This window comes from Panthera onca, chromosome F2, assembly GCF_046562875.1.
Source record: "Panthera onca isolate mPanOnc1 chromosome F2, mPanOnc1 haplotype 2, whole genome shotgun sequence".
Lineage (NCBI taxonomy): Eukaryota > Metazoa > Chordata > Mammalia > Carnivora > Felidae > Panthera > Panthera onca.
Window position 1 is genome coordinate 48,875,273 of NC_138356.1, and position 10,686 is coordinate 48,885,958.

Sequence of the window (10,686 nt, forward strand, 5' to 3'; positions counted from 1 at the left end):
TGACACCCACCAAATCCAATTATAATAGTGTTTAGTAACCTCACACAGATATTTCAATGCCAATGAAACATGGCACAGGGCAGCTGTGCCAGAGGCTATCATGCCATGTATATAACTGGCATTCAATAACTCTGCTCCAGTGTTAATAATAGCTAATACTTATAAGTACTTACTAGGTGCCAGACATCGGTCTAATCATTTTACATGCTCTATCCCTATGAGGAAGGTATTACTACCGTTGCTGTCTCTACTCTTATTATATTTTCTACAACACACAGATGACAAACCTGAGGCCCCTAGAGGTTAAGTAACTTGGTTTTCATCAGTTACTCTGTTAGGATATCCGTTTGGCTGCTAGCAGGGCCCAAAGTAACAATGGCTTAGACAAGACAGAACTTTACTTCTCTCTCACGTTGGTGTCATGGTGAGCGGCCCACGGCTGAGGACGCAGCTCGACCTTGTCGAGGTGGCAGGCTTCTTTCACGTCACCCTGCCTCCCTGAGGGGCTATGCGATTCGCCTTTGTCAACGATGGAGCGACGTCTCTTCGGTTTTCCAGCTGAGGAAGAGAGGACATGGAGGATCCAGCCGCCACTTCGAGGGCGGGACCCGGAAGTTGTGTTCAGATCCCAGTGGCCGGATCCCAGGGCTGGGATCTGGATCCCAGTTGTGTTCAGAGCCCAGTGGTCACCTGGGACTACGCCTCGTTGCAAAGCAGGCTAGGAAATGTAGTATTTATTCTTGAAGGCCACATGTCCAGTTAAAATTTAGGGAAGAAGGGGAGAATGGATACTGGAGAACAAATAGTGACGTATGTATGGCTGCACTCCTGATGCCTCTCTTTTTTCTCATCCCTGTAAAAACAACTTTGTCTGAACCTCCCAAGACACTTGAGACATGTTTTACAAAACCAATTTTAAGAAAGTATTAATTCGATGGAGCATTCCTGGTGTGGCTCTTTCAGCTGTGCAGAATGCCACAGCAGTGAGGAAATTGTTTGTTTCAGAGCAGGAGATGCCAATGCAATGACAGACACTTTTTTAAGGCATGTAGCTGGTGCCTGTTAAATTTACGTTTCCTGACATTCATAATGGCCCGTTAGCCACTGGACGTGAGCAGAGAGTTAGTTAATACTCGGGCCTTCATTTTCATAGTGTGTTTAACAATGCAGAGTGCTTTTAAATAATTATTTCATCTAATCTTAACAATAACCCTATGAGATCGGTAGGGACATCTTGGCAACATAAGAACATCCTAAACGTCATTCTCACAAGACAAAGGCCTACTCTTCCTACTTTAGAACATGAGTACTCCCTAGTAAGTAGAAAGCACACTTACATTATTTTATTAATTTATTAATTAATTAATTTATTATTTATTTATTTGGTGGAGGTACTGGGGATCAAACCCAGGTCCTCATACAATTAAAGTTTATTATTTTCAACAAATATTCACTGAGCCCCTCCTATGGGCCAGGGTGCTGTGAGATGTTGGGGAGCCCCAGATGAACAAGACACAGGTGCTTCTCTCAAAGAATTCCACCTGTCAGGGGAAAGATGAGAACACTACCCTCTATCATCTGATGCTAACGGTACCATAACGGATGGTTTCGGGGAAAGCAGGGTGGGGAAGAGAAGGATTCAAAGAATTGGAGGGGATGCTTTTGTTGAGTCCTGAAGCATAAGTAGGGTTCCGCCTGGCAGGGAAGTGCAGGGAGGACATTCTAGAGAGTGGTCACAGCATGTGTGGGGGACAGAGGCACAGACTACCTGATTTCTACAGAGAGTGGAGAGAAGTGGGTGGCTGGAGCGTGGAAAAGGGAGGAGGGACACATTTGATTAGGCAGATGGAGGAGGGCCTTGTTTGCCCTACTGCTGGGTCCGGATGAGTCCTGCCATTCAGAGAGGTAAAGAATAGATCTAGTTGGCTAGAAATCCAGACTCCCATGGCTTGCTGCGTTGGGGAAGTTACTTAACCATCACCTGTAAAATGGAGGTGATACTCATACTTATGGGTTAGTTTTGAGTATTAATAAGCTCGTGTATGTAAAGTGCTGAACACACAGTAAGTGTTGAGTAACTGTTAACTTTCCTCCAGCTAATATTTCTTTAACTTTTTGGAATCAGACTTCCTGGAGAATGGATGAATCATCTCCCTACACACAATATTTTGGGTATAATTTAATGGAGTTCACAGATCCTCTTAAATTAGATTCCAAGATAAAAATCCTGACATTTTAGAAAAGATGATTTTTTTTTCTTTTTTTTCTTTCTTTTTTTGTTTCTTTCTTTCTGTTTTTTTTTGTTGTTGTTGTTTGTTTTTGGTTTTTTTTGGAGGGAAGCACTGGATACCAGAGAGAGGAACAATCTGTAGTTCTCAAATCTGACTGCCTACTGTAATCAGTTGTGGAAATTTTTAGAAATACCAGTACTCCAACTTCACCCCTCAGACATTCTGATTTAATTAGTCTACGTAAGCCTGGGCATCAGGATTTTTTAAATCTTCTGGGTGATTCTAGTTGTAGCCAGCTTTGAGAACCACCGAGTTAGGCTACTGTGGGTCAGGTGAAAAAAGGATAACAGTCTCGGAGGAGGAACAGAGAAAAAGAAGGAAGATTTCAGAAACATTTTGGAGACAGACTCTACAAGGCTGGGTGACCAATTAGATGTAGTGAGAGAGGACGGTGTGAGGTTATTCCATTAATGCAGACAGAAGGGGAAGAGGTGTTTGTCTTTTTTTATTGCTTATTGCCTTTTCTCTAATACAAAGGAGATGGGCATGAGCCAGGAAAAAAAAAAACAGTTCATTCAACAAATATGTACTGTATATACATTTATCAAGTGCGAACAGTGGGTCTCAGTTTTGCTTTGGATGTCTCCAGTATGGCTGCAGAACATGGAAATGTCACATAGGCAGCTGCAAATACCAGTTTAAGCTGTCATCAGCCATCAGTTCATGACCATGTGATTGTGGAAGCATATGGGTGAGATCATCCAGGAGAGGGCAGAGAAGGAGACCAGACCACCAGTTGTGGAACTCAGAGGGTTCTGGACCCCAAGGCCACACTGAGGGAGAGGAAAGCATTTGTGTGGAATGGGGAAGGAGGCGAGAGTTTCCAGAAGGAAGGGGTGATCATTGTGTGAAACGCAGCACTGACACTGCAGAGCCAAGGGCCTCGAGGGGCAGGCCCTGTGTTTGATAGTGAGGAGGTGGCCGTGGCTTTGGAGACAGTGGCAGGGACAGAAGCCAAATTCCAGGGGGTGCAGACGAGAAAGAAAGTGAGGAAGCATGGGCATTGGTGTAGGAAGTTTGGGGTAAAAGCCATGAAAGCAGTAGCTGCGGGGGAGGAAGGGCGGAGGAACAGAGCTTTATTTTAGGTTGGAGTGGCATTATTGTAGTCTGAGGGGAAGGAGCCAGGCTAGAGGAAGCCATCAAAAATGCAGACGAGGGAGGAGACGTCTCCGCTGTGGAGCCAGGACTCAGCTCGGGAGTCCCAGGGCCCACAAACACTGGGTGAAGAATTCATTGTTCTTGGAGAGGAGTAGGGACGCTTATTTCTTCGAGGTGAAAGTGCGCAAGTTTCCAGAATGGTACAGGCCTTCTGTCTGAGAAGCCGTCCATGGTCATTGCTGAATCCCAATGTGGCTTCCTCCCTTGTCCCCTTTCCAGGCCCAATTCCCAGAACTCAGTCTGTTTCTTTCTCCCCTCAAATGCTGCCACCACTCCAGGACATGAGGCTGGCTGGACAGACAGAGCTGTAATATCTGGGGTTTCTGCCCTCTTCACTTTCCCAGGAGAAAAGCACTTGGAGTTGACAGTTGATCACGATGCGTGAAGAACCTAGATGTGGTTATACTTATGGATTTTCACAGTGTTCTTCCCCCACTTTGGCTGGGTCTCCTTTTCCTTTCCCAGGGGGTGCTCTTCTCTGCTCTCTGGGTCTCTCATACTGCACCTTGCTTCCAGTTATGTGGCTTGCCCACTGCTTCCCCTGCTCATCCTGACTCTACATGTTGGATGCCCAGGGCTCTGTCCTCTGCTGCTTCTCCTCCCCAATTACACTCTCTCCCCGGGCTACCTCCTCCTGTCCTGTCACTTTAAATTGCATCCCAGGCCTGACCAGTTGCCCCAACACCAGAACTCACCACCTCATGACTGACATTACTACACGCCCACAACATGCCCACCACAGAACTCTGGATTTTCCCCCCTCTATCTGCTCCTTCTCTTGTTGTCTACTCTCAACATATGTCGGTGGCATCATTTCTTCAGTTGCTTAACCGAAACCCCAAAGCCATCCTTGATTCTCCTCTTTCCTTCATCCCCCAAGTGCAATCCGTTACCAAGTCCTGTGGGCTCTACTTCCGAAATATGCTGAAATCTGTCCACTTCGTCCATCTCCAGTCTAGACCGATGCTGCTCACAGTGTGATGTGCAGACCAGCAGCGTCAACACCACCTGGGAGCTGGTTAGAAATGCGGAAATCTTAAGAGTCCTCTCCAGAACTGGACACTCTGGGGATGGGATCTTCCAGAGGATTCTGATGCCCTAAAGTTTGGGAAGCACTACTGTGGTCCAAGCCTTCATGGTCTTCAGTCCAAGCCGCTTCAACGACCTCCAGCTGATCTCCATCTTTGCTCCCTTGCCTCACTATTATCTGCTGTCCTCCTAGCAGCCAGCGATTGTTCTTAAGAACAATGGAATCAGATTATGTCACACACATACACACACTCCCATCCCCCCACGCTGGTTTAAGACCTCCTAGCTCCCCACTGAGCATGGTGGAGTCCAGGTTCTTTCCTGCTCCTCAGAGCCCTGAGGCGGGCGCTGGCTACATCCCTCACAGAACCTTCCTTCTCCTTTCCCTGGGCTCCAGGTAAACCGGCCTCTGCCTTTAGCAGATGCGCTCGGCCTCTCCCCGACTTGGGACCTTGGCACTGACTGCTCTTCTGTCTGCAGTGCCCGTCCCCTGAACCACACCAGCTGGTTCCCTCATGTCATTTGCTTCTGAGTGTCACTGACACCTCTTTTAGCGAGGCCTTCACCAACTCACGCACCCAAAGTAGCCTCTCTTCACCAAATGGCAAGGTTCTAAGGTTCTGCACAGTATTTGTTATTATCAATGTTTTCCTTGTTTATTTATTGCCCAATATAATAATGTAAGTTTTATGAGGCCAGGAGCCTGGTTTGTCTTGTGCACTGTTTCCGAGGGCCTGGTGCATAATAGATGTTCAATAAATGTTTGTCGAATTAATCAACTTCACTTCTTCCTTACTCGTAGGCCTGTGGTTGCTATCGGTGAACCGATGTCTGCTCGGATGCCCAATGGCTTCTCGCATGTGGCTGCATTCCTCTCTGTGTCTCATCTCTGTGAGCCCTGGGTCTGTGTGATAGCACGGTCCCTGAAGAGCATGTCTCGAAAGGAGGCTGGGACGTGAGAAGACATTATCCTCAAGGAGGTAAGAGTGTGAGAGAACATTAGTAGGCTACCTTCATGGAATTATGGGGAGGGAATCTGGGAGTTGGTGCCCAAAGGCCTCTGTTTTTGTTGTGTGGTTGCTGAGTGGTAGGTAAAGTTGCCTCGTTTCTAGGAACACGGACTTTGTGGTCAATGAAGCCTGTGTTCAAGCCCTGGCACTGCCATTTATTGCTCTGCGACCCTGAGTAAGCTACTTCCACGCTCTCTGCCTCAGTTTCCCCATTTGTGATTTGGAGACAGTAATAGTACCTACAACAACAGGACTGTTGAGAGGCATAAATGAGATGCCTGTAATATCCTAGGCTGGTAATTACCTAGATGGTAAGCCACCCCATAAGCATTAGCTATTAGTATTGTTGTTGTTTATACTGAGAAAAGTATGAATAGTACTTGAGGACTCAAAAAAGAAAAAAAAAAGAGAGAGAAAAGAAAAGAAAAAGGAGGAAAGAAAGGAAGGGAAAAAAAAAAAAAAAAAAAGCAGGGGCGGGGTGGGAGCATAGCCATACTCAAATTAAGAGAAATGCAAGCCAGAGGCCCCTGGGTGGCTCAGTTGGTTAAACATCTGACTCTCAATTTTGGCTCAGGTCATGATCTCACGGTTGTGGGATCGGGTCCTGTGTCCGGCTCCGTGCCAACAGTGCAGAGCCTGCTTAGGATTCTCTCGTTCTCCCCCTCTCTCTCTGCCCCTCCCCCACTCTTGCTCACCCTCAAAATAAATAAATAAGCTTTCAAAAAGGAAAAACAAAAATGCAAGCTAGAGTTACACTGAGATGTCTGTCATTCATCACCTTCCCAATTGGCAAAGCTTAGAAAGTCAGCTAACAGTGTCGGTGGAGATATAAGGAAGCTGGTGGAAGGATGAAATGGTACAACCACCTTCCCAGAGAGAACATTGGCAATAGTTCACAGTTTCACATGAACATACCCATGGGCTCAGCTAATCCACTTCCAGGAATTTATGCTACAGATATCCGGGCGCTCGTGGAAAATGATGTCTGTAAAGGTTATTCCTTATGGCCCTGTTTGAGTATCAAAACACTGGAAGCAGCCTCTATGTCTATGAGCAGGGAGTTGGTTAAACACATCATGGTGCATTATATAATGTAACCAATAAAATGAGAAAGCTCCTCTATACACTCATTTGGAACACCCTCCAGAATAGATGAGCCGCTAAAAGCAAGGTGCAAGGTCCGATGTATAGTTGGATATAGCAAAAAGCAGGCAGCGGCGGGGGAGGGGGGAATGTACATATTTATGTGTGCTTTTGTATAACCAGAACTCTGAAAGGACAGAGTAGTAGAAAAAAATTTTATTGTACACTCTTTTGTATCTCTTGAATTCTGAACCATGTGAATGCACTATCTGTTGAAAGGATGTCATTTTGGTTTTTAAAAACTTAATCGTTAGCATTAATGCTCAATGCTTCTTGTTAGCTGATGACTAGTTCTAGGAATGGTGACTCTCTTTTAAGGTGAATCTGCCTTAATGTCAGAGGGAAGATCATTGATAACAAAGGTACTAAATATCCAGACATTCTTTAGGTTCTGTGCTTGATGGTCTAATAGTTGGCTTGCAAGGGAGATGCCCACAGGCAGATAATAAATGAGATAATAAACTGTGCCTGTGGGCATGTATATCAGCTTGCAGAGAATGTTCTGAATTTCTCCTAAGTTTTTGAAAACAAATTTTTCCCTCTTGCATTTTTTTTTCTAGTATTAAAAACAAATAGCATGTATCTGGAAGTTTTACAGCATTATGGTTTTATATGTGCTCTTTTGGAAAGAAACAAGAAAAAAAAGGGGAATATACTTTTCTTTACATTTCTTCTGCATTCCTTTTAGCTAGTGACTGTATGCAAGTACCTAAAGCTTAAAGGAAGGTGAAGTCAGCCTTCCAAAGGGTGCTGCCTTTCCATTTTGAGAGTTTACCTATCGTTTATCTATTCTTTTAAGTTTATTTATTTATTTTTGAGAGAGAGAGCAGTCAGAGAGAGGGAGAGAATCCCAAGCAGACTCCTCACTGTCAGTGTGGAGCCCAGCTCAGGGCTTGAACCCACGAACCGCGAGATCATGACCTGAGCCAAAGTCTCAGCCACCCAGGCACCCCTTATCTATTTTTAATTTAAAAAAACTTAAAGCAATTTTTTAAATGTTTATTTTTGAGAGAGAGACAGAGACACAGAGCACGAGTGGGGGAGGGGTAGAGAGAGAGGGAGACACAGAATCCAAAATCCAAAGCAGGCTCCAGGCTCTGAGCTGTCAGCACAGAGCTCGATGCAGGGCTTGAACCCACAAACCGTGAGATCATGACTTGAGCCGAAGTCAGACACAACTGACTGAGCCACCCAGGTGTCCCTATTTTTTTATTTTGAAAGATTTTATTTTTAAGTAATCTCTACAACCAACATGGGACTTGAACCTACAACGCCTGAGATCAAGAGTTGCATGCTCTACCGACTAAGTGGGAAGATACCTCAAGCCCTATATATTCTTTTCCTTGCCTCTGACTTCTTTCTAACCCCTTCACTCCCAGTAAGTCTGGTTGTTGGGCATCTACTACCAAGGCCTCAGGGAATATACATGGGTGTTGACATTAATTAGTTGATTATTTAATTCCATAAACATTGGCTGGTTTCCTACTATGTATCTGGCACCCTATCAGGAGCTAGAAACTAAGGCGTAAGAAATGATTCTGATAGTTTTACCAGATAGCTCACAGTCGTTTGGGAAAACAGAATTATAATACTGTGTGAGAAGCACAGGAGTGATCTGTACTCACCAGAAAGGGCCACCTAACCCAGTTTTGGAGGGAGAAGGGTATTAAGGAGGCGTTCCTGGGGAAGTGAGGTCTGAGAGGCATCTTGAAGGATACGTGGAAGTCGGCATGAGGGGAGAAGGCTCTGGACCGTGAGGGGGACAAGTCAGGCTTGAGACTGGAGGTGAGGACTAGACTGAGGAAGAGCCTTCCATGGTGATGGCATTGGTAGTTGCACAAGAGCAGAAGCTTGAAAGTGTGTGTGTGTGTGTGTGTGTGCATGCGTGTATTCCCTCAGTTTAATTAGGGCATGATGACGTACTCAGCAGGATGTGGCAACAGATGAGGCACTAGAGGGTTTCAGGAAGGAGGAAATAACCAGTAATGTCAAATGCAATAGAGGGCCATCCACTGACAAGTAGTAGGTCACAGGTGACCTTTTCAAAGAAGTATCTCATGAGCCATAAGGCCCTGAGCCAGCTTCTGGTACATTGAAGAATGAAAGAGAGAATGTAAGGCTTAGATAATAGTTAACATTTATTGACCACGTTCTGTATGACAAGGTTCTGTGTTGATGCATTAATTCTTAGAACAACCTAAAAAGCAGGTATTATCCATAGCCTTATTTTACAGAGGAGGAAACTGAAGCACTAGAAAGTTAAACAAAAGATCCTACAGTTAGAGATGGCAGAACTGGGAGCTAAAGTTTCCAGAATCCAAACTTTTGACCACTAGAAAGCTGGAGTTCCAGAAATGTGGCAGTTGCTGGAGAGCGACATGAGGCCAAGGTTATTAATTTTCATTATTTTTTAAGGCTGCTGGAGATTGGAGAACATTTATAGACTGAAAGATAGGTGCCTGGAGATACGGAGAGAATGATGATTAATAGAGCAAGGTCCAGGAATATAAGGCTAAACTCTGGATGTGGCGATAAGAATGTCACTGGTAACCTTCGAGACCTCAGTTTCAGCAGCGTGGGGGCAGGGAGTGGGCATGTGGAGGAAGGCCAGGTGGAAGCAGAGTGAGGAGAGCAAGTCCTGGACAGCTGCCACAAGAGCAGAGGGGGTAGGGATGGCCGTGGGTAGGATGGAAACAGCCGACCGCAGACACAGCAGAAAGGCACATGAGGGTGTGACTCACACAAATCTGTGTATCGGAAAATGTAAAGTTCAGAAACTGGTAGTCCAGGACTTAGGGTGACTGCCTGTCCCAAGGAGCGTACAGGCATTGAACTAGAAATGATACTTAGATCGACCTCAGCTGGATCCCCAGGGCAGCCTGACATTTTCCATTCCTCAAACCTCTTCACCAGAGTGGTCGCCTAATGCTAACTAGCACATTAACTATAATCCTTATTATTAGCCAAAAGGTGCTGGTTTTCGATCAGCATTTAACAATTCTGAGTCATGTTCTGATGATGACAGCCGCTTGCGACTTGGTCATTTGCTTGTATTAAGCACCCGATTACATGTGTTCAGCCGGCAAAATGCATCAGCCCCTGTACTTTTTCACAGAGCGTGAGTGAGGCTGGGCCATCCAGTGACCTGTCTGACCTCTGTGTCTCAGCCAGGAAGCTTCACAGCCAGGATGTAAACCCACATCTATTAGACTCTAAAACCAATAGCTCGGCCACCATGCAAATACACCTGTAATCCACACTTTCCATCAGATTTCTTTTTGAAGGGTTTTATAGGAGGAATTTTATTTTTTTTTATTTTTAATTTTTTTTAACGTTTTATTTTATTTTTGAGACAGAGAGAGACAGAGCATGAACGGGGGAGGGTCAGAGAGAGGGAGACACAGAATCTGAAACAGGCTCCAGGCTCTGAGCTGTCAGCACAGAGCCCGACGCGGGGCTCGAACTCACGGATCGCGAGATCATGACCTGAGCCGAAGTCGGCCGCCCAACCGACTGAGCCACCCAGGCGCCCCAATAGGAGGAATTTTAAATGAAGGGCTTAAATGAAGACTCTCCAAGAAAACAGGATATAGCTGCTGTTTTACACTTGCTTCAAAGTACATAAAATACTTTATTTTTAAATTTTAAGAATTTTTTCATTAGACAAAATTCAAATGTGAATTTCAGATAAAAACTACACAGAATTAACTGTCAAATGTTGCTACGTTTCCCCTTAGACTTTCTGTAGGATAAACAGCCTGAATGTGTATATATGCGTGCGCAGATATGTATTTTTAAGTGTACATTTATTTATTTTGAGAGAGAGGGACGGAGAGAGAGAGCAGGGGAGGGGCAGAGAGAGAGGGAAAGAGAGAATCCCAAGCAGGTTCCACCCTGTCAGCACAGAGCCCGGCACAGGCCTCAAATTCATGAACTGTGAGATCACAACCTGATCCAAAATCAAGAGTTGGATGCTTTGGGTGGCTCAGTTGGTTGAGGGTCCGACTTCATCTCAGGTCATGACCTCGCAGTCCGTGAGTTTAAGCCTCGCGTCA

At 45.3% G+C, this 10,686-nt stretch overlaps 1 long non-coding RNA gene across 2 annotated transcripts in view; it reads left to right on the forward strand.

Annotated features, from left to right (window-relative positions):
* The window catches only part of LOC132664378 (uncharacterized), a 39,976-nt gene extending 34,166 nt beyond the window's left edge, over window positions 1-5,810 (forward strand). For both annotated transcript variants that reach the window (XR_009603640.3, XR_014136544.1), the window contains exon 4: window positions 5,281-5,810. This is a non-coding gene — a long non-coding RNA (uncharacterized LOC132664378). The remainder of the gene's footprint in view (window positions 1-5,280) is intronic.
* Window positions 5,811-10,686: the final 4,876 nt, after the last annotated feature.